The following is a 26,611-nucleotide window of genomic DNA, read 5'->3' on the forward strand; positions in this document are numbered from 1 at the left end:
AATTAGACCTGATTGCATGTGTCCAGTGGACATGTGTGCAAAATGGACAGCTATGTATGAGCGAGATTTTTTTTAAGGTGAGAGTGGTGTGTTGGGGAAGGATAGTATGTATATTTGGGGAGGTAGGTTGAGTAGGATCACAGACAAGACAGCATACAGGTGCGGTATATGACACCTGTGGGGGGAGGGGTGTTTGGAATTCAGAAACCCATGAACCCCCAAATGGAAACAGTGGGACTGAGGTCCCCACCCATGGGCATTCACCACTATACCTTCACGGCCCCAAAGGTGACTGTGCTGAGGGCTGGTAGGAGGGGCAGGCTGACCCTCTAAATGTGCCACGTGGCCCTCAAGCTGGTGTAGCTGATCTCAGAACTCCCTGCGGAACTTGCTACACAGCAGACCCTGGACCTGATGACAGGTGATAGTTTCCTGTCCATGCCCGCTCCCAAGGGGGGTGAGCCCCATCTGCTGAGGCGGTTCCACCTGAAGGTGGTGCAGGACCAGTGGATGAGGAGGTCCCGAGGTCAGCCCCAGATGTGCTGGTGCCCCGTGTCATGGCCAGATGAGGTAGGAGATGTGGGTCCGCTGGGACCAGCCTTCCCAAACGTTCTATGGTGTTTCAATTTTAAAATATAAGTGGGTTAGTAATAGTCAGCACATTCCAGGATTAGGTATAACAGCATGTATAGATATTCCCATTCACCCAAAACAACAGATATGGAACAGTTGCATAGCAAACAGAACACATGCATATATGGAACCACAGTGGTCATTACAATAGCATGCAGGTTACATTGATGGCAGCATGCCACCAATGTGGAAGTATTTCAACATGGCACATGCATAGAAACAAATTTCAATATTTATCAAACAATAGGACATATGTCCCAACAGCAGATTTAATTGTACACATATCCATTGAGTTGTGTATTTAGATTATTGTTGCAGATATGTTGAGGGGGAGAGAGATGTCAATTAACTACCCAGCGCTACCAGGCAATACCTCGTATCATGCTTTTTGGCCCCAAAACCTGGGCCGAACCACAAAGGGAGGGGGAGTGTCCATATACATCAAGGACACCCACACCTCCAGGTTAGTAGCAACACATGAAGCATCGGAGACCATACAGGAGCAACTAACCATAGGCAAAACTGCCATACAACTGGTAGCATGTTACAGACCACCCTCCCAATCTCAGGAACCCCACTCAGCCTTCCTGAAGACATTGGAGGATATGAATGTATCACAAAATACCATCATACTGGGAGACTTCAACTACCATAACATAGATTGGGTACATTATTCTAGCCCTAACACCCTAGCCCAAAGGTTCCTGGAATTCATAAATTCAAATGCACTGGAACAACTAGTCACCTCTCCCACTAGGGGAGATAATATACTAGACCTGATCATCACAAACATGGGGACAAAATGCTTCACACCGGAGGTATACCCCTCACTAGTGAGATCTGACCACATACTAATCACCCTGGATATACATATCCCACCTCCACCCCCAGCACAAAAGACCACAGTGAAAAACTTTTCAAAAGCAGACTTCACTCTTCTTAAGACTGAGATGGTATCCTTTAAGCCCACTGGGCCAGTGGATACCACATCCCACAATGCTGAATCCTTCACAAATGCTTTCTATGGACATCTCCAAGAATGCATGGATCATGCAATCCCAAATAAATCCAACTCCCTCTCCACCAAAGGCAAGCATCCTGTCTGGTGGACCTCAGCCATTAACAAATTGTATAACAAAAGAAGGAAGCTACTGCACGACAGAGCAAAATCCCATAAAGGGAAGACATCTCTGATCAATACTAGCAGAAAACTACGTTCTCTCATAAAAACATCCAAGGCCAACTTTGAGAGAAAAATCTCTAAGGACACTAAAGATAACCACAAAGCCTTCTTCAACTATGTTAGAAACCTGGGCAGAAACCCTCAGATATGCTCAGAGTTAGTTCACAACAACAAAAAATACACTGAACCCACAGATATTGCCAACATTCTGGCTGACAGGTTCAGTGCAAATTTCTCCCCTCCCTCACCCCCAAAAGAAGAAATACTTATCCCAGCTGAATGTAATCTCCCTGTTATCTCAGATGTCCAAGTGAGAGCCGCCCTCAGCAAAGCTAAAAACACAGCATCAATGGGACCTGATGGTATCCCGGGTTGCGTGCTACGTGAACTCCAAGAGGAGCTAAACCCGCACATAAAAATGCTATTTAACCTTAGCCTTACTACAGGATATGTACCTGAACACTGGCGTACAGCAACAGTGGTCCCACTCCACAAAGGGGGTACCTCTACAGACCCTGGGAACTACTGCCCCATAAGCTTAACCAGCCTGGTCTGCAAAGCTATGGAAAGAATCTTTATGGAACTCATAAACAGAGACATTGGGGACCTACAGACACTTGACCCCACCTAGTTTGGCTTTGTAAAGGGCAGATCCTGCCTTTTGAACCTGGTTGACTTTTTCAAAACAGTCACTAGAGCCATTGATGAGGGCAAAGCAGTCCATACAGCCTACCTGGACTTGGCTAAGGCCTTCGACACAATACCCCACTCAGGCATCATAGATAAGCTCAACAGCTTAAACGTAAACCCTTATGTCACTAGATGGGTTGCAAACTGGCTAAAGGACAGAACCCATAAAGTTAAAATCGCTGGAGCAATGTCAGACTCAAAGCCAGTCACAAGTGGCGTCCCACAGGGATCTGTCCTGGGACCCCTCTTGTTCGGCATTTATTTCTCAGATGTTAAAGCAAACATGGGAGGGTTGTGGCTGACAAAGTTTGCAGATGACTGCAAACTAGGTGCCATAGTCGATACACCAGCGGACACATACATCCTACAAACTGGCCTCACAGCAATGGTAAACTGGTGCCGGAGTCATGGCCTTAAACTAAATGCCAAAAAATGTATAGTCATCCCCTTTGGGAAAACAAAGTACCCACAAATTATCACATAGACAGCAACCCACTGAGTACGGAAAAAGTAATCAGAGACCTAGGGACCCAAGTCGACAGCGACCTCTCATTTGACACCCACGTTGCCAAAGTGGTTAGAAAAACATTCTACCTTGCACACCTTATCATGAAGGGATTCACATCCAGATCCAAGGATGTCATTGTACCCTATACTCCTCCCTCATCAGACCCATGATTGAGTACAATGCCCCATTTGGTATGTACCTCACCCGGCATTTGCAACAGCTAGAGAGACCACAAAAGTACCTCACCAAGCGGATCAAGGGTCTCCAACATATGTCTTATTCTGCCAGACTAAAGAAACTCCAGCTCTATTCAGTAGCATACCGCTTGCTCAGAGGTGATCTCTGCCTGACGTACAAGGCCATGTCCAATCAGGAACTGATGGACATGCTCCACCTCAAAAAATCCAAATCCATCAGAACCATGAGAGCTAAAGACTTAAACCTCGGCACAAGTATGAATAGGACATGCTGGAGGGATAGATTCATAACCCAGAGGCTTCCCATGCTCTGGAGCAAGATCCCAGTTCATGTTAGGCAGAGCCCCTCACTGACTCTCTTCAAGAGAAATCTTGATGAGTGGATGGGAGATCGTAAGTTTACCCCAGGGGTCACATCTGTGTCACTACTAGACAGGGGCACAGTAAACTAATTTTATTATATAAGGGGACCTTCACTGTGTCACTACTAGACAGAGGCACAGTATTCTAAATCTATTCTATGCATTTTGTACCATTTCATGGGGTGGCGAAAGCCACATCACTATGGCTAGGCTTACAAATGTCCCAGGGCAGATAGCCTAGTACTAAACTATGAAACTATGAAACAACTTGTCTATCCCTGTAGTTCTCCATACTTTCTTAGTCACTGCTTTAATCAGTACCTTATAGGTATTATTACACTTCCCCTGGCCTTAGTTTGGACAGTGGTATTTTAGTAGACAACTATATATGTGAACTGTGTTTTACCTGCAGTATACACCTCTTACCTGGTATACCTATGGAGGTATTGTTTGTTAACACTACCTGACTGTTTCTACACATATTCCCAGATTCCAGGTTGATGTTATGCACATGCCTCTCAATCTCTTATTGCACACACTCTGGTCAAGGCTTGACAACATGCAGGTGAAAGTGGGACATATTTTGACACTTGCCCTCATAAACCTTTGGTGAGTTGCTACAATGACAGGTTTATTTTCATATACATTTTCTGAATATTTACAGGTCTGACAGTCAGTTATATGTCATTAAATGCTGCTTAAATGTCATAGATCATCACACTGATTTGCCTGGGGGACAGGGTGACAGGCAGCAGATATGTGCCAATTATCTGGACATTCTGAACAAATATGTACAGTTGAGGGGTATGATTCTGCCTACAGCTTACTACCACTCCCAGGATTTGAACCATGGCTGAGTCTGCTAAAAATAAAACAGTGTACATCACAGTTGAGTGTGCTATTTAGACATTGCTGTGTATCTTATTACTGATTTCTTTCTATAAGTCTCCGATGGTTTTACAATCTGACCTTGTAATTACAACAGTCTTATATAGACAGTTTTATTATGTAGCACAGTGTGGGTGACAGTGATGAGTAATACATTATTATTCAGAGAAACTGCAACACTAACAATGCCATATAATACCAGACTAAACGTACCAGTCCAGGATTTCAGTCTTTTATTTCCAGGCACAGTTTTCTAATCTAACAGACCTGTGGAGGGAATGTTTGTTAACACTACCTGGATGTTGCCACACATATTACCAGATTCCATGTTATTATTATGCACATACTTCTCACTTTGTTGCTGCACACACTCTGGTCATAGCTTTAAAACATGGGGGTAGAGATGGGACATACTTTGCATATTAATCTCATAACATTTTGGTGAGTTTCTGGAGTGACAGGTTTGTTCTTATAGATATATTTCTGATGGTTATGATGTCTGACAATCAGTTGTATGTCATTATTTGCTGCCTAAACTTCTGGAGTCATCCCACTGATTTGCCAGGGTGACAGGCAGGAAATATAAGACAATTATCTGAACTTTCTGACAAAATCTGTACAGTTGAGGGGTATGATTCTGCATACAGCTTACTACCACTCCCAGGATTCGAACCATGGCTGTGTGTGCTAAAAATATAACAGTTAACGTCTCAGTTGAGGGTGCTATTTGGATTTTGTTATGTATCTTTTCACTGTTTTCTGTCTAAGTCTCCCTCAGTTGTACAATATGACCTTGTGATTACAACAGTCATATACAGACATTCCTACACATTTTATTTATGTAGCACAGTGTGGGTAACAGTGCTTAATACAGCAGTACTATTAAGAAAATGCAGCACTCCATTACCATATGATACCAGAGTAAACAAAAACAGTCCAGGAGTTAGACCTTTATTGCCAGGCTGTCACCCTTTTATTGACATACAACCTATATGAGAATCTTCTTGACATATTGTCTGGTTTATTCAGTACATCCCATACATAGAACAGGTTTTATACTGGCAATTAAGTTTCTACTACTTTTACATTTATTTCTTATGACAGTACATGCAAGATTATTACTAACCTGCCTCGCAATGCAGCCTCTGCAGCCTACATGCATGGGCTTCCTGATTCACAGCCCACTCCGCTGCCACTATGAAAGACATAAGAGGAATATTTAGCCATACTTATCCATAATATACATGACCTGGCAATTATTAAACAGGTAGTAAAATGGGTACTTGTACACTACTGGGACATCACCCTGCCTAGCTTCTTGGATCCACTGATTCAAGAGCTCCATTTTTCTCTGTTTCAGGTTGGCATAGTGATGCCTGACCTGCTCACCAGTCCGATGGATGCCAGTGGCACTGGTGAAGTCATGGGTGAGACGGTCCCAGGCTTTTGCTTTATATTGGGAACCCTGGTACTGGCCCTGCAGCAGTGTCTCTTCATGGTCTTTTACCAGGAGTCCTGCCATGATGTTGGACTCCTGGATGCCCCAGCGCTGCATTCAGAAGCGCAATCCTTCTCCTACACCAGCCATTGTGCCTACAGGAGGAAGCTAAAACCAGTTATGAGATGTATTCCCACCTGTAGGGTTTAAATAGGGCCATTTTCCCACACTTTGCTGTGAGTGGATGATTTTGAAAATGCTAAGCTATAGGCAAACCTGCTTACCTAAGGTTGGCATTGCTTAAAGGGGCATACCAATGAGCAAATCGATTTAGCTGCGCTACGCATTGCTTACACCTAGTAAGCAGAGATGCGCAATGCTTAGCGATGCTTATTTTTTAATTTGTACACTATTTGCTGTTTGGCATTGATTTATCATTCATTACATGTTATATATTTGTTTAGTATATGTGATTCATGTGTATGTACACTGTAGGGGGTACTTGTGTTTATTGGGGGATTTCACCACTTTATTACAATGACAGCTCACATCTGGACTTAATGCAGTACTCCAGTTCACAAATGTATGTTGTTTAGTAGGTTATACAACATAAAACGGTTTATAGAGTCTTTTCACGTGTAAAATGTGATTTTGCTATAGTGTGGATCTGTTTGGGCATACCTCAGTTTTATGTCTAGCTGTGATGGCTTACTGGTTAATTGCTGAGACTATAATGTACAGGGTCCTGGGTTCAAGCCTTGCAAGGCCTGTTTCTTTTGTTGCCGGGCAGAACAGGGGCTGTTGGATACAGAGTGATTAAGGCACTATAAGCAGTTGTAAGCAGGTTTCCATGGGTTTGTACAATGGTTAAATATGCTTACAGAGAGTTAGCTTCAAAATTGCTTATTCTGTGTGTGCATTGCTTACCCCTGCGCAAACAGGCTTAAACCCACTTACTACTGCTTAAAAGTGCTTACTCCCACTTACCTCTTACTAATTTAGAAAGAATGAAATATGTGTCTTGGGAAAGGGGTTGATTTGGACACTTTATACATATTTTACACTATTTGCTGTATGGTAAGGATTTAGCATTAATTACACATTATAACTTTGTTTAGTATCCCTGATTCATGTGTACGTATACTGTATGGGGAACTTGTGTTTATTTGTGGATTTTACCACATTATTACAATGACACCTCACATCTGCACTTAATGCAGTACTCCAGTTCACAAATATATGTTATTTAGTAGGTTATACAGCAAAAAAAATGTTCATAAATTGCTTTCACATGGAAAATAGAATTTATTACAGTGAGGATCGAATCGGAAATGACTGCTCGCAAAGCAAATGCTCTGACGACTACACTATTTGAGTACAGCTGCAACTGAATGTATCTTGCTATTTATCTTCTTGTGCTATTTAAGCTACAATATGCATAGCCAAGAAATGGGCAAACCTGTGTAGCTATGGTTAAATTTAATCTCTTTGATAAAAAAAAATCTAGTGTTATTTGCTCTAGGAAGGGACATGTTTCACTTATTGCTGTGGATTTCTGAGTGCATCTGCACATTTGGTAGACATACTAGCAACACCCCCCCCCCCCCCATACATCTCAACCTCTTCATGCAAAATATCTGGACAGAGCTTGAAAAAATGAGGTACAACTAGGGACATATTTTAAATATTGCTCTTATAAACTTAAGAAAGTTGCTGGAGTAACAGGATTTGTTTTAATATAACCTTTCTATAGGATTTGGAGTCTGAAACTCAAATGTATGCCATTATTTAACAACTTAAATCCTGAGATCATCCCAGTGATTTGCCAGGACAAATGAGGTACAGGCCAAAAGTATGATTGAAAAATCTGAACATTCTGCGAAGATCTGTAAAGTTGAGAGGTATGCAACCCCCCATGAGCATTCTCGCTCATTGTAATTGCTGAATGGCAATTCTTGAGTGCAGGGGCATGCATATTGTGAGAGCTCTGCTCTCAGACACACCCCCTGCACTCGTCCATGTTCAGTGTCCCTTTAGGAGCAAAGGCAGCGCACCTTCATAACTATGCATGGCATGCTGCCATGCTGCTCTTAAATGGTTGTTTCCATGCAGGAATAAGCAATTCCTGCATGGAACCTTATTGAATCCTGGGGTTTATTAGCATACGCTGCTTTACACAATTTCTCATTTATATTTCTATACTTAAGGCAGTGACCTATATGAAGCATGCCTTAGCTTCACTCACTCACAAACATCATAGATACCCCTACCGCATCTGCACAAATGACAGTGAATATCAGCCAACTCCCTAAGACATTCTACTTTTTCCCACTTTTACATTTAATTTTATATTAAATTTCAGTTTCAGTTGTTTTCCTTTGCAATGTATGAACTTACTGAGTGCAGTAGTGGTTATTCTGTGACAGGGAATAATTTGCTGCTGTTTCTGAGGGGTGAATGTTATTAACTGGAGTTCCAGCACTTTTGTTGGCTCTTTCACTTTATCTTCTCAGTTCTTGTAGCCATTTGCGAGGCGTTACTGCCAAATACTTCAGGAAAGCCATGCTGGAAGTATTTGTTCTCAGAAGAGTTTTGCTGGCTTTTTCCAAGGTCACATTTCTTATATTAAACAGTAAAGTACTTATTTTACTTTGCAATTATTGTCATTTTAGTATTTTTGCTATTTTGTAGCTTTAGTTTATCAATTTTTGCAGCATTTTTACTGTTTCTTTGTCTAAAGCTGGTGACTTCACTCCACTACTACTGTATCAAATTACACCTCCTCTAATTAAACTATATTGGGAATTCATTAAATGCCCTCACACGAGTTGTGCATCTCAAGTTAGAAAAGCCCTTCCAGGGAGATATGACTAGTTGCAATTCAGAAATATGTTAGCGGTGACAAGGTCAAACCTCATTATCAGCTAATTTCCATGTTTCTTGAATCACATGCACTATCACAAAATGCACATCATGGTTGAACAAGACATCATGATAGTACACTGCTGCTCTTGTAGGCAGTTTAATGCCCCTCCAGTCACTGTTTCAAACACATCAAAATCTCATATGTAGATACACACACACACACACACACACACACACAAAACACACACTACATTCCCTTTACCTGTTCCTACCCTCCTGTTGTCCTTCCACCCCCGTAATACTTTAGTGTCATTATGGCAGTTGTGACATAGGTTCTGGTGGCCTACTGTATCCCCAGCCTTCAGTCCCTGTTATGATGTCAGTGTCATTATGGTAATTTAAGGAGTCAACCCTGGTGGACAAGTTGTTCCTCCCATCCCTGTACTACCACTGGTAACATTATGATACTTGAGAGTGCAAACACTGGTAACCAGTTGGTTACCCCTACCCAGTTTTTGGCATGCTGTATGTGCCTTAGGGCACTTAAAGGGTTTTCCCTGGTGTCTAGTGAGTGCCTCCACCCCTCATCCCTGTAGTAATGTTGTTGCCATTACAGCCCATCAGAAACTTAACCCTGTAGTCCAGCGTTTCACACCCCAATCCCCTTACTAACATTGGTGCCTTTGTGACAATGTATTTCCTGGTTGTTTACTGTTCTCCACACCCTGGTCCCTGTTCTGTGGTCTGTGCCATTACAGCACTTAAGAGTTGTGTCTGTCATTTCCTTCCATCACGGTCATGTTATCCTGTGCCTTATGGTACCATTCCATGGAGTCTGGTATGTCCCTCCCCCATTCCCATGGTAATGTTGGTGCTGGTATGGCACTGTACAGTGTGTATCTCTCCACCCCACCCCCTGTACCCATATTAACATTGGTGCTGGTAGGGTACTGTACAGCATGCCTCTCCTCAACCCACCCACTGCTCCTATAGTAACATTGGTACTGATAAGGCCCTGTAGAGTGTGTATCACCTCACCCCCACATCTGGTCCCTGTAGTAATTGGTGGTGTTGATATAGCACTTTTTTAACACCCTTATTAAATTATCACTTAAGGCAGGCACACATACATTAACAGAAAAGAAAAACATAATAACAGTTTTTCATTTTCATACATATATATATGTGTGTGTGTGTGTGTGTGTGTGTGTGTGTGTGTGTGTATATATATATATATATATATATATATATATATATATATATATATATGTATATATATATATATATATATATATATATATATATATATATATATATATAATTTTATTACAATTCTCATGTAGTCCAACATTACATAAATTGCTCAATTCCTGCTTACTCCTCCTCCTGATCATTATTTTACATGCATTCTTCCCACAAATTCCATTTATTTCTATAAAATTTGCTCTTTCCCTTTTCTAAAGATCTTATTTCCAATTATTATATCTTTTTTACAATATTTAATACTTCAAATACAGTTGGTTTAGATTTTAATTTCCATTCTTTTTCCATCCTCTGAGTGCTTGTAGCTTACCATTGTACTAACACAGTTAGGCCACCAGGTGGTATTGTTCAACCACTACCTATCTTTTAATACAAGCCAAAAGTACTGTAACTGTTCTATGAATTTACCACTGCCCTGTTTTAGCCCTATTATTCTTAGTATATTCTACTAAACTGCTACTGCCCTGTTTTCAGCTCCTATCCCATGTCAACCCTCTGCATCCTTCTAATTTTCACACACAGTGCCTTATGCCAGTGCCTCCTTACCTCTGAGATAGTTTTCAGATTCACTGATAACTTTTTGCTGTCTTTCTTCCTTCTCCATGGCTCTACCCGCTCCACTCGCCCTACTGGCTCATTCCGCTCCCCTACCCTGCCCCCAATTCCCACCCGCTCCCACTACTCCTACTTTTATTTCAACCACTTCCCGCCCATTCAAGACAACCATCCAGTCAAAGCCTTCCCCTCTTTACCCCTCCTCCTTTCACCCACAGTCAACCATCCAATCAAAGCCTTCCGCTCTTTACCCCTCCTCCTTTCACCCACAGTAATTGAAAACATCACTAATTAAATACATCACTCTTTCACTACCCCTTTCATCACACAGCTCTTCTCTCCAACTACAAATCCTCCTTTATTAAACTACCATTTTCTAACCATGCTTTCCTTACTGTTCCTAACAGTCCGAACCCCATCTACCTCCTACTACTCCTAACAACTTTATACTATGCAAGCTCCTATATCTCCAATCAGCTTCCACTCTCTTTTCCTTACCATACTCCCACACAAAAACTATCTCCTCCCTCACACAAATAATCATTTCTTTTCCATCTCTCCTCTCTGTTTCAGCTCAACCCTCTGACCCTTTTTAATCCTAAAGTTATTGCCAGTACTGCTAAGACACTTACTCTTAAGCAAATACTAGACCATCCAGAATACCCTAAATCCAAACCAAAACGCACTAAAATAACTTCCTTCAATAACTTCATCTTAGCTAGAGACATTCACCCCAACCCCGGACCTAACCCGCCCACAAATAACAATTACCCTCCCATTTCCTCTAACCTTTCATCCCACTACAATACTCTTAAAATTTTCACGCTCAATTCCCAGAGTCTCAACAACAAAGCACAACAGTTTCAACCATGGCTAAGTCATAACCAACCTGACATTGTAGCCATCTCTGAAACTTGGCTCAAACCCCACATCTCTGACTCTGAAATCCTACCATCTGGATTTCACCCTCTTAGATGTGACTGCCCTAAGAAAAAAGGTGGAGGTGTTGCATTAATCTATTCCAATTTACTTATCTTAATTCCCCTACCAAACCCCATTCCTAAATTTGCCAGTGCAGAACTAACAGTTGGTCTATTAAAAATGAATAATCACAAAAGCCTCTGTATCATCACCCTTTATATCCCACCCAGAAATAACATCTCAACCCTTAAAAACATACTCTAATGGGCCTCAGCTAAAATTAACCTTGAAACTTACATACTAGGAGATGTAAACATCCACTGGAATAAAATCAACAGTCCTACACCCTCCATGTCCATTAACCTCTTTAACTTTACTCATGTAACCCACTCTATCACCAGACCAAATAAAACAAATCCCCCAGGATTCACTCTTGACTGGATCTTAGTCACTCCATCCAAATAAAATTACCATCTCTGGCACCATCCCTGACTCTATTAGTGACCACCTCCCAGCTTTGATTTATCATGCAACCACCTTCCATCCACACCAACATCAATATATTCAGACCCACAACCTTAGTAAATTTGACCCCAAAACCTTCTCTAACTATCTCAAACAAATGAATTGGAACATTCAAAAAACACTTCCACTTGATAAAGCCATAGACCACTTTAATTCTACTTTCCTAGATGCTCTAAATTCCGTAGCTCCACCAAGGAAAAAAAGAATAAAAACTATAACTGCCCCTTGGCTAACAAAAGAAACAAAGCAAGTTATGCATCAAAGAGACAAATCCTGGAAGCTTTACTAAAAGAATAAACTTCCCGAAACCCTTCTCCAATATACACAGCTCCGAAACTTTGCAAAAAAACAAATCTTCAAAGACAAAAAATCCTACTATACTGAGCTCCAGTCCAACCATCCCCAAAACCCTAGGCTTTTTTGGAACTCCATAAACTCACTCCTCAACCCAGGCTCCAAAAATAACCCCTGTCCAGACCCAAGTAAATCTGACCTTAAATTAGCCTCACTATTCAATTCTTTCTTTACAGAGTCAATATCCGACCTAATAAAAACCTTTCCCAACAACAAACCGTCTCTCCTACATTCCACCTCATCTAAGTCCCCAAATAATTTCCCCCCTATGTTTGAGCTTAAACCTGTCTCCGCTAACTACATAAAAAATCTTCTATCCAAACTTAAACCCTGCTCCAATGTACCTGACAACATCCCCTCTTCCTTTCTCAAGTCTGCTGTCGATGGTACAGCTCTCCCAATTAGTATCCTAATTAATAGATCCATAAAGGAATCCTAGGTCCCTAAACTCTGGCATTCCACCTTTATTCTTCCTCTCCACAAGGGAGGCAAAAACACTAATATTTCAAACTTCCTCCCTATAGCTCTTCTCTCTCCAATCTCCAAAATCCTAGGCAAATGCATCCACCTCCAACTTATGCCTTTTCTAACTAAAAAACAACTTCTTACCCCTACCCAACATGGCTTCCAACCAGGACATAGCACCATAACAGCTCTACTCTCATTCTTAGAAACTGTCAATCAAGCCTGATATTCTGGGAACTTAGTGCTCCTAGATCTCGCTCTAAAGTAGTTGATACTGTTTCCCATAAGCACCTTCTAAGTCATCTCTCAAACCTAAACCTCTCCCAAAACACTCTTTCCTGGTTCTCAAGCTATCTGTCAGCTAGATCTCAGGCTGTGAAATAGAAAAAAGGCACCTCATCTTTATTACCAATCCCTACCAGAGTACCACAGGGGTCCATCCTCGGACCAATGCTGTTTAATATCTTTATCAATAACTTTCATTCTGCTATTCCTAATGCCAAAGTCATACAATATGCAGATACTACACTTGCCTGCTCTGCCTCTAACCTCCCTGAACTCCTATCTAAAACTCAGACTGCCTTCTCAACTACTGAGATCTGGATGCACAAAAATCACCTTTCTCTCAATGCTAACAAATCTAAAATACTACTATTCACACCCTCAAAATCTTTCTCTTTTGATAAAAATTCCTTCCAGGTCCTTAGCTAAAGCAACTCTCCAACTGAAGTTGTTCTCTTTGCCAAACTACTCAGTGTAACTATAGATGAACACCTCAACTTTGACATCTATATTCAGCAAAATATAATGAAAACCCACCAAAAACTAGGTATGCTATACAGGAACAACCACTTCCTCTCTACTTCTACCAGGCAGCCTCTGGCCTCCTCTTACCTCCTTCCATCCTTTCTGTACAGTGCTCTGCTACTAACTAACCTATCCTCTTCCATCACTTCCAAACTTGAAAGCTGTTATAACAAACTTTCTAAATTTGTCACCAGAGCAAAACATTCCACTCATCACTGTATTTACCTTTCAATTCCTCAGGTGGTTAGAATTCGCAAATTACCTGGACTTCCTCCAGCTCACTACAGCACATAGACTAATATTTAATCCAACCAAATGACCCGCTCTAACATCCTTCCCCCACACACCCCAAAAAGAACTCTCAGATCTGAACACCAAAACTTAATTACTGTCCACAAACCTAAACGTCCAGCTGGACAACTTATCCTCTCCTTCTCCTTAGGTAAGAAATGGAACTCTGTCCCTTTCACACTAAGGACAATGTCAAACACAAACAACTTCAAAACTCAGCTTTACACCTACCTCTCCTTCAAATGGAAATGTAACTGCATCCTCCCTACATAGAACTCTTTAACAGATGTCCCTGGGAGGGTATCCTCTTGAGTTCCTAAGCAATTTATAGCTGGATATAACCTTCTATAGCTAATTCCTATACAATCTCTCACACTCTGTAGATAGCTTTTGACTTTTGACTTTAACTGTGTGAATTTGTTAAAATGTATCTGCACAATATTCTTCCACTATGGGCAATATTGCTCACGCTTTGTATTATTTGATATGTATTTGTACTTGTACTTTTATTTTTATTGGACTGCTATCTTTAATATAATCTGTTTCATGGAGCTTTTCGCCCTGCCCTCTACTGAAAACGGGCTCTCTGGGCCCAGTGGACTTCCCTGGTAATCAAACTGGAAATAAATAAATAAATATCATTTTTATTTTCTCTGGTGTTCTGTAAGAAGCCTCACCCCTGATCCCCATCAATTTTCAAAATGTAGTTCGTGGCCAAGTATTTAGGATGTTGAGACTGAGCGTGCATAGTAGTAATTATGATTATCAAAAGAATAAAGTAAAGAAAGCCTTTGTTGATAGAGGCTACCATAGTACTGAGACAGATGAAAATACTGAAATGGTTAAGTTAAAGAGATACTACTGCAAAACCTTATGTTTCTGAACCAGTAACTGAGGCTAAAGATAAGAAATCACGCCAAGGAATAAGAAAAGAGAATTTAAGGGTACCTATGTTCTATTCTAGTGAGAATAAGAAACAGAAATGTCATTCAAAAACATTGGAATATTTTAATAACAGGTGTTGATCTTGAAAAAAATTTAGATTCTATACCTCAGTTTGTTTAAAGAACATGAAGTCAGTTAATAGATGCCTGTGTTACCCTAAGACATATAAAATTACAAATATTGTAAGCAATAATAAGAAAACATTTCCCTGTGGTAGATGTACAGCATGCAAACATATAAGTACTACCAATAAGTTTGTGCACCCTGATCAGAAGAGAAAATATACTTTTAATATATATGACACATGCAGTTCAGAACATATAGTGTATCTAACCTACTGCGCAAGATGTGTAAGGTTTTATGTAGGTAAAACAGATAGACCTCTACGAGACTGTATAAAGGAACATATTTATCACATTAATAGAGGCAGTGAGGCTAGTGCTTTAACTAAGCATGTTTTAGATTCTGACAGTACACATACATTTTTATTTTTAGCAATAGGTAGAATCTTTGAGAACAGTAGATGTGGTGATTTTAGAAATAGTACTGAACAACTAGAGGCAAAATGGATAATATGGCTTAGAAGCGACTATGGACATGGGTTGAATGACAGGGTGTTTATTAAACCCAAGTTAAAAAGTAGACCTCTTTGTAGATAAAATAGATGTACTTTTCAGCAAAATTTTTATAGTGGTATTTTTCACATTTTTTTATTATTGTATTTATGCTTTTTATGCATTTATATTTGTGGAATTCAATGAAGTTGTGATATTCCCATGTCTTATAGTCTTTTAGTAGTCAATAATTTTTCTTGCTGATGTGTGCATATTGCTTTTAGGTTAAATTAGTGAGTAGCATGTGACTAGTTAGTTTATTTAAAGATGTGCGTTACACTTAGATTTTATCTGATGAAGAAGTTGAACCTGCTAAAGTGTTCATTCCTATTTGTTTAATAAAAGTTTTATGAACTGGAGCTGTCTGCCATTCTTGGGTTTGCTTGTATTTGTGGAACTTTATATTTTGCTATTGTTCATGGATCTGAGCTTTGGATTAAGGTCATGGTTGCTACTATTTTGTGTTATTGCTGGAACTTACTTTTTTAGACAAGTATTATTTTACTTCAAATCAATACCTTAACTAGGAGCCGGAATCACTATTGTCTTCTTTTATTGTTTTTAACATCCGTAGAACTGACTCTATAGACAATATAGACTAGAATATTTACTGAATTATGTTAATGTTATGCTCAAACCTAAATTAATGTCTACTATTTTGCTTTAAATTAACCCCGGGATTCAATAAACTCTGTGTAGGCTCTGTGCGAAGCTTACACAGAGTTTATATGTATGTGTGGTGGTGCATGGTGAACATATTCATGCCTAGCACCACGTCTAAGCAAGGTTTCATGGTGGGAAACAGCGTTGCTGACCAGGAAATGGTGTAAGCAAACTGTCTCATAGAAATGTGGTAGAATGAAACTCAAACTTACCTCTCAACCTGTTAGAGCAAGAAATCTGGACAAAGCCATAAATAATGTGGAGACAAAGGACAAAAAATAAGGACAGATTTTAATATTGCTCTTACAAACTTAGAAAGCTGATAGAATAATAGGTTTTACAGTAGCATGAATTTTGTAAAGAGCATGAAATTTGAAACTCACATGTCTGTCATTATTTTTTTACTTCAATCTACAATGACATGCCAATGATTTGCTGGATAACTAATATTTTATGAGGAAAAGATCAAAAATACGAAACAAAAGCTGGATAATCTGCAAAAATTAGGACAGCTGAGAGGTATGAACTGAGATGTATGTAATACTGAGTCACATCAGTCCTGAGATCATCCTAGTGGTATGGCAGAAAGCCACAAATTTGATAAGGGATGCATTCGGACATCCTGGGAATATCTGGACTGTTGAGAGGTATGAATACGAGTATACTGTCCAAACACAGTACAGGACAGTATAATTACAGTGCAGAGTACTGTGATATCCCATTCCTGGCATTCTGTACTGAAGCTGTGTAAATTATCTGTAACAGGACATGGGCTGCCATGTAAAATGATCACTCATGGGAAGTCTGTGTATTAAATAGGTATACTCAGATGAACTGCAGGAATGAACACAGGGAAAGAAAACAGATGAAACAACCTAATGTACAGCAGATGAAGGCATGTCAGTGGAAGATGGTTGTAGAAGCAACACCAATTACATATCTATATGGTACAGTAGAGACTGTACAGTGAAAATGTGTTTAATGTGACTGCCACACAAGGTGACATAACAATAGGGAAGATGTCTGTTTACATGAATAATGCAGAGGCTGTGTATCAGGGATCTGACATACAACTGAGGAAGAGTGCATATTGTGAAGCTGCATAAACTGATATGCCTGAATCTGAGTGTAATCTCAGTAGAGGTCTCCAGCATGTGAGGCACAGGTAATGGCTTATGGAAAACATTACAAGAACCAACCACAATCATGGATAATATCAGAATAATACCACCATAATTCCATGCTTCTGACATAACATATGTGATTTAGTGTGATAAGAAATGAGTCTGCACAAACACACTTGAACAACTATAATGATACATCCACACTCTATGAGGGTAGCCATGTACAATGTTCTGGCACTGTAACATCTGCTGGTGGTGTTAGGATGGACACTGCTATGACCCACAACTGAAATCTCGACATTGTAAGTAGACCATGTAAAAGGAAAATAAAATTTCCTTTCAACTGCTAGTAGGGGGCTATGCCCCCCTTGCACCCCCCCCATGGGGGGCTACACCCCCCACACCCCTTGTAACTTTAATATACCAACTCTGAGATTGCACTACAGTGCAGGAATGGAAATCTTTCCATTCCGCACTATAGCAAGATGCTGGTTCCGCATTGTCGGCATTCCAAATGTCGGTCATATGGTGTCGGCCATATGGTTGTCGGCATTCTGGAGTGTCGGCAATGTCAGGTAGACCCATATATATATATATATATATATATATATATATATATATATATATATATATATATATATATATATGTGTGTGTGTGTGTGTGTGTGTGTGTGTGTGTGTGTGTGTGTGTCACGAATAATATCCATGTCATTAATGTTGTCAAGCACCTATTTGTCAGATCACAAATGCAGTCAGGTCTCTCTGCAATAAGTGCCATTATAACTCTGCCATAGTTCATGTTGGAGTGAACAACATAAGGAGTACCTCACTGGACTATATGAAGAGTGACATGATTGAGCTCTGAGTATGTGTCCCAGGCAGGTATGTCCCTAGCCTTGAACAGCATCCTACCCTCACCTAGAATGATACCACAGTATAAACAAAAAAATTTGATTTCAATAATTGGCTTAGTTTTTGGTGTCATTTAAAGGGAATCCAGTTTCTGTCAGCCTGAGAAGCCATGGTCAACAAACCTCCCTACTTTGCCGGAGATGGTTTGCTCCTGGCACCAATAGGCTTTTGGCTGCTGAGAAGTGATCTTGCCTCCCCCAAAGTGCTTTTTTTAGGCAAGGCCTTGAAAACAAACTTACCAATGTGAAACTTGACAGCCATAACAAAATAAGGGTCATGCTAGGAGCTTAAACCAAAAAGTTTACACCCTGGAAGCACTTCTATCACTGAAAGATGTAGATGTCTGTGCAGTCACAAAAACCCGGTTTAAAGTCTCAGAGAGTTCCCTGACCTGGCAAGTCTACAATGCCTTCCTCACCTTCAGACTGCAAAGCAAACATATGAGAACCAAAGGAGGAGGTGTTTCTGTCTATATTAGAGATAAATGCACCTCTCATCTAAACCAAAAGAAGGAGGTATTTCTATTTATATTAGAGATAAATTCATCTCCCATCTAGTTAGACTGGACAACTCTATGGAGTTATTCCATGTTCAGGTTATTGTGGGTAAGACACCCATTCAAGTCATAGCCAGTTATAGACCCCCCTCCATGATTCATGATGTGCATGAAGCCTACTTGGCCAAGCTAGAGTCAATCCAAATTTTCCCAAACACTTTGGTTATGGGGGATTTCAATTATCCCACCATCAACTGGGAAACCTACACTAGCCCTAACTTGCTAGCAGAAAAGTTCCTTTTTGTTAACTCAAATGCCCTTGGACAAATTGTTCATACCCCAACAAGAGGAATAAACATAATAGATCTGGTTTTCACTAACATATCAAACAAATGTAGTGCCACAACTGTCAGACCCTCATTAGTTAACTCTCACCACAAATCGGTCACCTTCGAGCTGGCAATAACATCAAAACTCATAAAAGGTGAAATCAGGCTAAAAATCTTCACCAAGGCAAACTATCTCCTCCTAGGTGAAGGTATAAATCATTCCAAGCCCCACCCCCAGCTGGAAGTGATAACTACACTGAAGCTTACACTAAAGACCTTTGCAATCACTTGCATAAGTATACAGACACAGCTGTACTAATAAGAATCAACACTAGAGCCCCAAGTAAAAGCAAGCCACTATGGTGGACATCCAGCAACAAAAAATGTTACAATAAATGCAGAAAGTTGCTGTCCAAGAAAACAAAGGTGAGGCACCAAAAATGGAAGAGCACCCTCCCCAGCTTCAAAAGGGAAATAAGACATGTCAAAATCTCGAAGGAATTCTTTGAAAAAACTTAGCAAGCACAGCCAAGGATAACCATAAGGCATTTTACAGCTACATATGTAGCCTTAAAGGTAGGAGCCAAGCATGTGCAGAAATAATGACTAACTGCATCACACACACACACTGATCCCACAGAGATAGAAAACATGTTAGAGGATATATTTGGTGAAGATATCACTCCCTTATCCCCTCCAAACCTATCACAAACCTTCCCCCAAACTGCCCCCACCCTACATATCTAAAGAGTAGGTCAGTAAAGCCTTTTCTTTGGCAAAAAACACAGCCTGTAATGGACCAGATCAGGCAGCATTCCAGACTGTCTTCTAAACAGGCTAAAACATGAACTATTTTCAATCATAGCCTAACCACAAGCTTTGTTCCTGCAGAATAGAGAACAGCAACAGTTTTTCCCCTCCACAATGATGGCCTAGATACAGACCCAGGGAACTACAGACACATAAGCCTGACCAGTCTCATCTGTAAGGCCATGGAACATATAGTTTCATAGTTTCATAGTATAGTACTAGGCTATCTGCCCTGGGGCATTTGTAAGCCTAGCCATAGTGATGTGGTATTTGCCACCCCATGAAATGGTACAAAAATGTACAGAATAAATTTAGAATACTGTGTCTAGTAGTGACACAATGAAGGTCCCCTTATATAATAGAATTAGTTTACTGTGCCCCTGTCTAGCAGTGACACAGATGTGACCCCTGGGGTAAACTTACGATCTCCCATCCACTCATCAAGATTTCTCTTGAAGAGAGTCAGTGAGGGGTTCTGCCTAATATGAACTGGGATCTTGTTCCAAAGCATGGGAAGCCTCTGGGTTATGAATCTATCCCTCCAGCATGTCCTATTCATACTTGTGCCGAGGTTTAAGTCTTTAGCTCTCGTGGTCCTGATGGACTTGGATTTTTTGAGGTGGAGCATGTCCATCAGATCCTGATTTGACATGGCCTTGTACGTCAGGCAGAGATCACCTCTGAGCAGGCGGTATGATACTGAATAGAGCTGAAGTTTCTTTAGTCTGGCAGAATAAGACATATGTTGGAGACCCTTGATCCTCTTGGTGAGGTACTTTTGTGGTCTCTCCAGCTTTTGCAAATGCCGGGTGAGGTACATACCAAATGGGGCATTGTACTCAATCATGGGTCTGATGAGGGAGGAATATAGGGGTACAATGACATCCTTGGATCTGGATGTGAATCCCTTCATGATGAGGTGTGCAAGGTAGAATGTTTTTCTAACCACTTTGGCAACGTGGGTATCAAATGAGAGGTCGCTGTAGACTTGGGTCCCTAGGTCTCTGATTACTTTTTCAGTACTCAGTGGGTTGCTGTCTATGTGGTAATTTGTGGGTACTTTGTTTTTTCCAAAGGGGATGACTATACATTTTTGGCATTTAGTTTAAGGCCGTGACTCTGGCACCAGTTGTCCGTTTCTGTGAGGCCTTTTTGTAGGATGTGTGTGTCTGCTGGTGTATTGACTATGGCACCTAGTTTGCAGTCATCTGTGAACTTTGTCAGCCACAGCCCTCCCGTGTTTGCTTTAACATCTGAGAAATAAATGCCGAACAAGAGGGGTCCCAGGACAGATCCCTGTGGGACACCACTTGTGACTGGCTTTGAGTCTGACATTGCTCCAGCGATTTTAACTTTATGGGTTCTGTCCTTTAGCCAGTTTGCAACGCATCTAGTGACATAAGGGTTTACATTTAAGCTGTTGAGCTTATCTATGATGCCTGAGTGGGGTATTGTGTCGAAGGCCTTAGCCAAGTCCAGGTATGCTGTATGGACTGCTTTGCCCTCATCAATGGCTCTAGTGACTGTTTTGAAAAAGTCAACCAGGTTTAAAAGGCAGGATCTGCCCTTTACAAAGCCGAACTGGGTGGGGTCAGGTGTCTGTAGGTCCCCTATGTCTCTGTTTATGAGTTCCATAATGATTCTTTCCATAGCTTTGCAGACCATGCTGGTTAAGCTTATGGGGCGGTAGTTTCCAGGGTCTGTAGAGGCACCCCCCTTGTGGAGTGGGACCACTGTTGCTGTACGCCAGTGTTCAGGTACATATCCCGAAGTAAGGCTAAGGTTAAATAGCATTTTTATGTGCGGGTTTAGCTCCTCTTGGAGTTCACGTAACACGCAACCCGGGATACCGTCAGGTCCCATTGATGCTGTGTTTTTTGCTTTGTTTAGGGCGGTTCTCACTTGGACATCTGAGATGACAGGGAGATTACATTCAGCTGGGATAAGTATTTCTTCTTTTGGGGGTGAAGGAGGGGAGAAATTTGCACTGAACCTGTCAGCCAGAATGTTGGTAATATCTGTGGGTTCAGTGTATTTTTTATTGTTGTGAACCAACTCTGAGCATATCTGAGGGTTTCCGCCCAGGTTTCTAACATAGCTGAAGAAGGCTTTGTGGTTATCTTTAGTGTCCTTAGCGATTTTTCTCTCAAAGTTGGCCTTGGATGTTTTTATGAGAGAACGTAGTTTTCTGCTAATGTTGATCAGAGATGTCTTCCCTTCATGGGATTTTGCTCTGACGTGCAGTATCTTCCTTCTTTTGTTATACAATTTGTTTATGGCTGAGGTCCACCAGACAGGACGCTTACCTTTGGTGGAGAGGGACTTGGATTTGTTTGGGATTGCATGATCCATGCATTCTTGGAGATGTCCATAGAAAGCATTTGTGAAGGATTCGGCATCGTGGGATGTGGTATCCACTGGCACAGTGGGCTTAAAGGATACCATCTCGGTCTTAAGAAGAGTGAAGTCTGCTTTTGCGAAGTTTTTCACTGTGGTCGTTTGTGCTGGGGGTGGAGGTGGGATATGTATATCCAGGGTGATTAGTTTGTGGTCAGATCTCACTAGTGAGGGGTATACTTCCGGTGTGAAGCATTTTGTCCCCATGTTTGTGATGACCAGGTCTAGTATATTATCTCCCCTAGTGGGAGAGGTGACTAATTGTTCCAGTGCATTTGAATTTATGAATTCCAGAAACCTTTGGGCTAGGGTATTAGGGCTAGAATAATGTACCCAATCTATGTTTGGGTAGTTGAAGTCTCCCAGTATGATGGTATTTTGTGATACATTCATATCCTCCAATGTCTTCAGGAAGGCTGAGTGGAGTTCATGAGATTGGGAGGGTGGTCTGTAACATGCTACCAGTTGTATAGCAATTTTGCCTATGGTTAGTTGCTACTAACCTGGAGGTGTGGGTGTCCTTGATGAATATGGACACTCCCCCTCCCTTTGTGGTTCGGCCCGGGTTTTGGGGCCGAAAAGCATGATACGAGGTATAGCCTGGTAGTGCTGGGGTGCTCTCAGGAGCCTTGAACCAGGTTTCAGTTACTGCACAGACGTCGATGTTCTCCATGCTGAGGAGTGCATCAAGTGCCTGCATCTTGAGATTTAGACTTCTGGCGTTGAGCAGCATTACCCTTATTTTTTTTCCATTATTGTTTTCTAAGGAGGTGGGTTTGTCTTTTGAGCCTTGCCTAAAAAAGGCACTATGGGGTGGCAAGAGCCTTAGCCAGTATCCGGAAGCCCAGTGGTGACAGGTGTAAGCCATCCCTTGCAAAGCAGCGTGGCTTGTCCAACATGTCTTCCCAGGCAGACAGACATTGGATCCCCTTAGAATGACACCAGTACTTGAGCCAATTGTTAAAGCTGATCATCTTGTCTTTGTATTGTGGTATCATTCTTGGTGAGGGCAAGATGCTGCTCAGGGTCAGGGTCATACCAGCCTTGGCTACATAATCGGAGAGCTCCTCTATGTCTCTTTTCATGTAGTCCAGGGAGGTACGTCTCAGGTCATTCACACCAGCATGGACAATGACGGAGTCATATTTGCACTTGCGTTGGAGTGACTTGAGTGTGTGTGTTATGTGGCGGATCCTAGCTCCCGATAGACAGCTCACAGTCACCTTCTCCTTGTTCAGCCTGGTCAGCGGGACATCAGTGTGTCTGACTATAGGGTCACCTATTACTAGTGTATCAGGCAAGGTGTTTGGCCTTAAGGGCTGTGATTGGTTGCCACACTGATTTATTGAAGTATGTGTTGCATGTGTTTTGTTTTGAGGTGGTGGATTTTTGGGTGTCTGCTTTGGGAGCCTCTGTTGTTTTGGTAAGTTTTTTCTTAGAGCCTCCGAGTATGTCTTTGTGTTTTTATGTGTTTGGTTTGCAGTTGTGGTAGGTCTATGTGGGACTGGGATTGTTGTGTGTGTGGTTGCCATCTCCTCCTGTCTGGTCATGCCAGCCCTGAGTTGAGAGAGTTCAGCCTCCAGTTTGGCTATATAGTTGCATCTCTCACATGTATTTGTGTTTATTGGGAGGAGGAGAGGGTTGTCTGTGTACATGAGACAATTGTAGCATTGTCTCAAGATATCCAGATTGACCAGCAGAACTGGAGACGACGTCAGTAATCTACCACTCGACATGCTAGAACTGTATAAGGGAGTGCTGTACCTTTAAGGGAAGTGGATATTCACAGGGGTGGTAAGTAGATGTAGTGCTTTACTTAGTACGAGAGTGCTTACTTAGTAGAGAAGTATTGAGAACAAGTGCTAGGCTTATAATATAGTAAGTAGTCTGGTTATACTAAGAGTAGAGCTTCCTTAAGGGAAAATTTGAAGAGCAGACTTGGCGGAGCCAGAAAAAGTTTAACCTTGTTTAACCGGTGCTGCGCTATGCGCACAACTGTGCAAAGCCGTGCAAACATGGATTTTAAACAGTGAACTACAAAAGAGCTAGAAATGGTCCAAAACAACCAATTACTACAGCTTCTTGTGCTGAGGTCACTTCCTACAGGGACAGGTAGGCTGCTCAAGGCTCCCCACTCCCACTGGTGAGCAAAGAAACTTCCTTCTATCCAAGTAAGGTAATGGACAACACAGGAACTACACCACAGCCCAGAATACAGCAATGCCTGTAAACTGGTCTAAACTAGTCGAGGAAGGTGGGAAAACAAGGATTATTTTTTTGTTTTTTTTGTTTTTTTGGTAGAAACACACAGAAAATGCAGAGACAGTGATAAATTAGTTACACAGGCTAGCACACTTTAGTGGGCAGCCTCCACAGTTAGATTAAACAAACAAACAACAAACTTTCGATCAAATTCGACTAAAATGTAACTTTAAGTGCAGATTTTAAAATAATGCAGCAAACAGTTAAAAACAGTTCAAGCTAGTTCAGAGTAAGCTACAGAAGCTATTTCAAGGGAAAAAAAAGCAAAGATACCTAAATCCAGAAAGTAGTCGCTTTTCTGAGTTCCCTGCTGCTAGGACCACTCTGCAGACCCACAAGGAGCTTGTCTGAGTAGTATAGCCAGAAAAAAAACGCCCAGAGGCGGATTTTAAACAGTGAACTACAAAAGAGCTAGAAATGGTCCAAAACAACCAATTACTACAGCTTCTTGTGCTGAGGTCACTTCCTACAGGGACAGGTAGGCTGCTCAAGGCTCCCCACTCCCACTGGTGAGCAAAGAAACTTCCTTCTATCATTATGGACTTCCTAAATAAAGACATAGGTGACTTCCAAACCCTGGATGCAACCCAATTCAGCTTTGTCAAGGGCAGATCCTGCCTGTTAAATCTGGTGGACCAGGACCATTAATTAGGGCAAATCTGTGCACATCACATACCTCAACTTGACAAAGGCTTTTCACACAATCCCACACTCAGGCATCACTGATAAATTTAGCAAACTGAATGTAAACTACTTTGTTGCAAGTTGGATTGCCAACTGGCTCTCAAACTTTACACACACACTATCAAAGTAGGTGACTCCACATCAACAAGCAGACCTGTCACCAGTGGGGTGCTACAGGTGTCAGTGCTGGGCCCCCTACTGTTTTGTATATACTTCTTAGCAGTTCAGGACAAAACTTAGGGGTTGTGGGTGACCGAGTTTGCAGATGTGTGCAAAATGGGGGCAATTATTGAATCCCCAAATGATGCCTTTATACTCCAGAAGGGTCTTATACAAACCAGTGACTGGTGTCTTAGTCACAGTCTCAAACTGAGTGCAAAGAAATGCATCAACATTCCCTTTGGCAAAAACAATGTCCCTTCACACTATCAAATCAAAAATATCTAAGTAACCATGAAGTGGTAAGGGATCTGGGATCACAAGTAGACTGCAACCTTAACTTCGATCACCCTGTCTTTACTGTAGTAAGGAAGATATTCCATATAGCAAACTTTATTAGTAAAGGCACTGCCTCGAGAGCAAAGGAGGTTATAACCCCTCTATACTTGGCACTAATCTGGCCCATAATTGAGTAAAACGCCCCATTCTGCAAGTACCGTACAATGCACTTGCAGTAATTGGAGAAACCTCAGATGTTTCTATCAAAGAAGATCAAAGGACTTCAGCAAGTGCTGTACGCAGACAACTAAAGTCCCTATCACTATGGTCTATATTGTATAGACTTCTAAGGGGAGACTTATGCCTGGCTTATAGAGCAATACCAGGCCCAAACCTAATGAACTTGCTGCATATCCATAAATCAAATGGGACTAGAGCTAACCATTCCAAGGACCTAAATATGGCCTACAACACCAGTGTCTGCTGCATTTGTAGAATTGCCTGCCAATTCATGTGAAGCAGATTACCTCTATGGCACTGCTCAAGGAGAACCTGGACGAGTGAATGTGGCACCATAAATTCTTACTGGGGATAGCACCAGCAACCCTCCTTGACATGGGCAGTCATTACTAAATGTAATTCTGGGTATTAACTAGAATATCTATAGTATTACATTGGGATGACTCAGCTAGGCTTGAAATGATATCTGGGTTGATAACCTAGTAAGCTCCTATGATTGTATGCACAGTGGTGGATGGTGACTTCAAATTAAAGGTGGGCTGCAGGAGACAGCTGAATGGGTGGGGACAACAGGAAGGGGTGCGGCCAACTAGAAAGGGGTGGAGCTATGCTAACAACCACAAAAACTTGGTCTTTAATTAAATACCTTTCCCTGGGTGCCACTGCCAAACCATCATTATGAGAGTCCAATCAAGACAAAATGAATTGTAGAAGAAAAAAAAAAATTTCAATGCATTGACTACATGACAGCT

Source organism: Protopterus annectens, chromosome 2.part0 (assembly GCF_019279795.1).
Source record: "Protopterus annectens isolate FY-2018-M chromosome 2.part0, PAN1.0, whole genome shotgun sequence".
Classification (NCBI taxonomy): Eukaryota; Metazoa; Chordata; order Ceratodontiformes; family Protopteridae; genus Protopterus; species Protopterus annectens.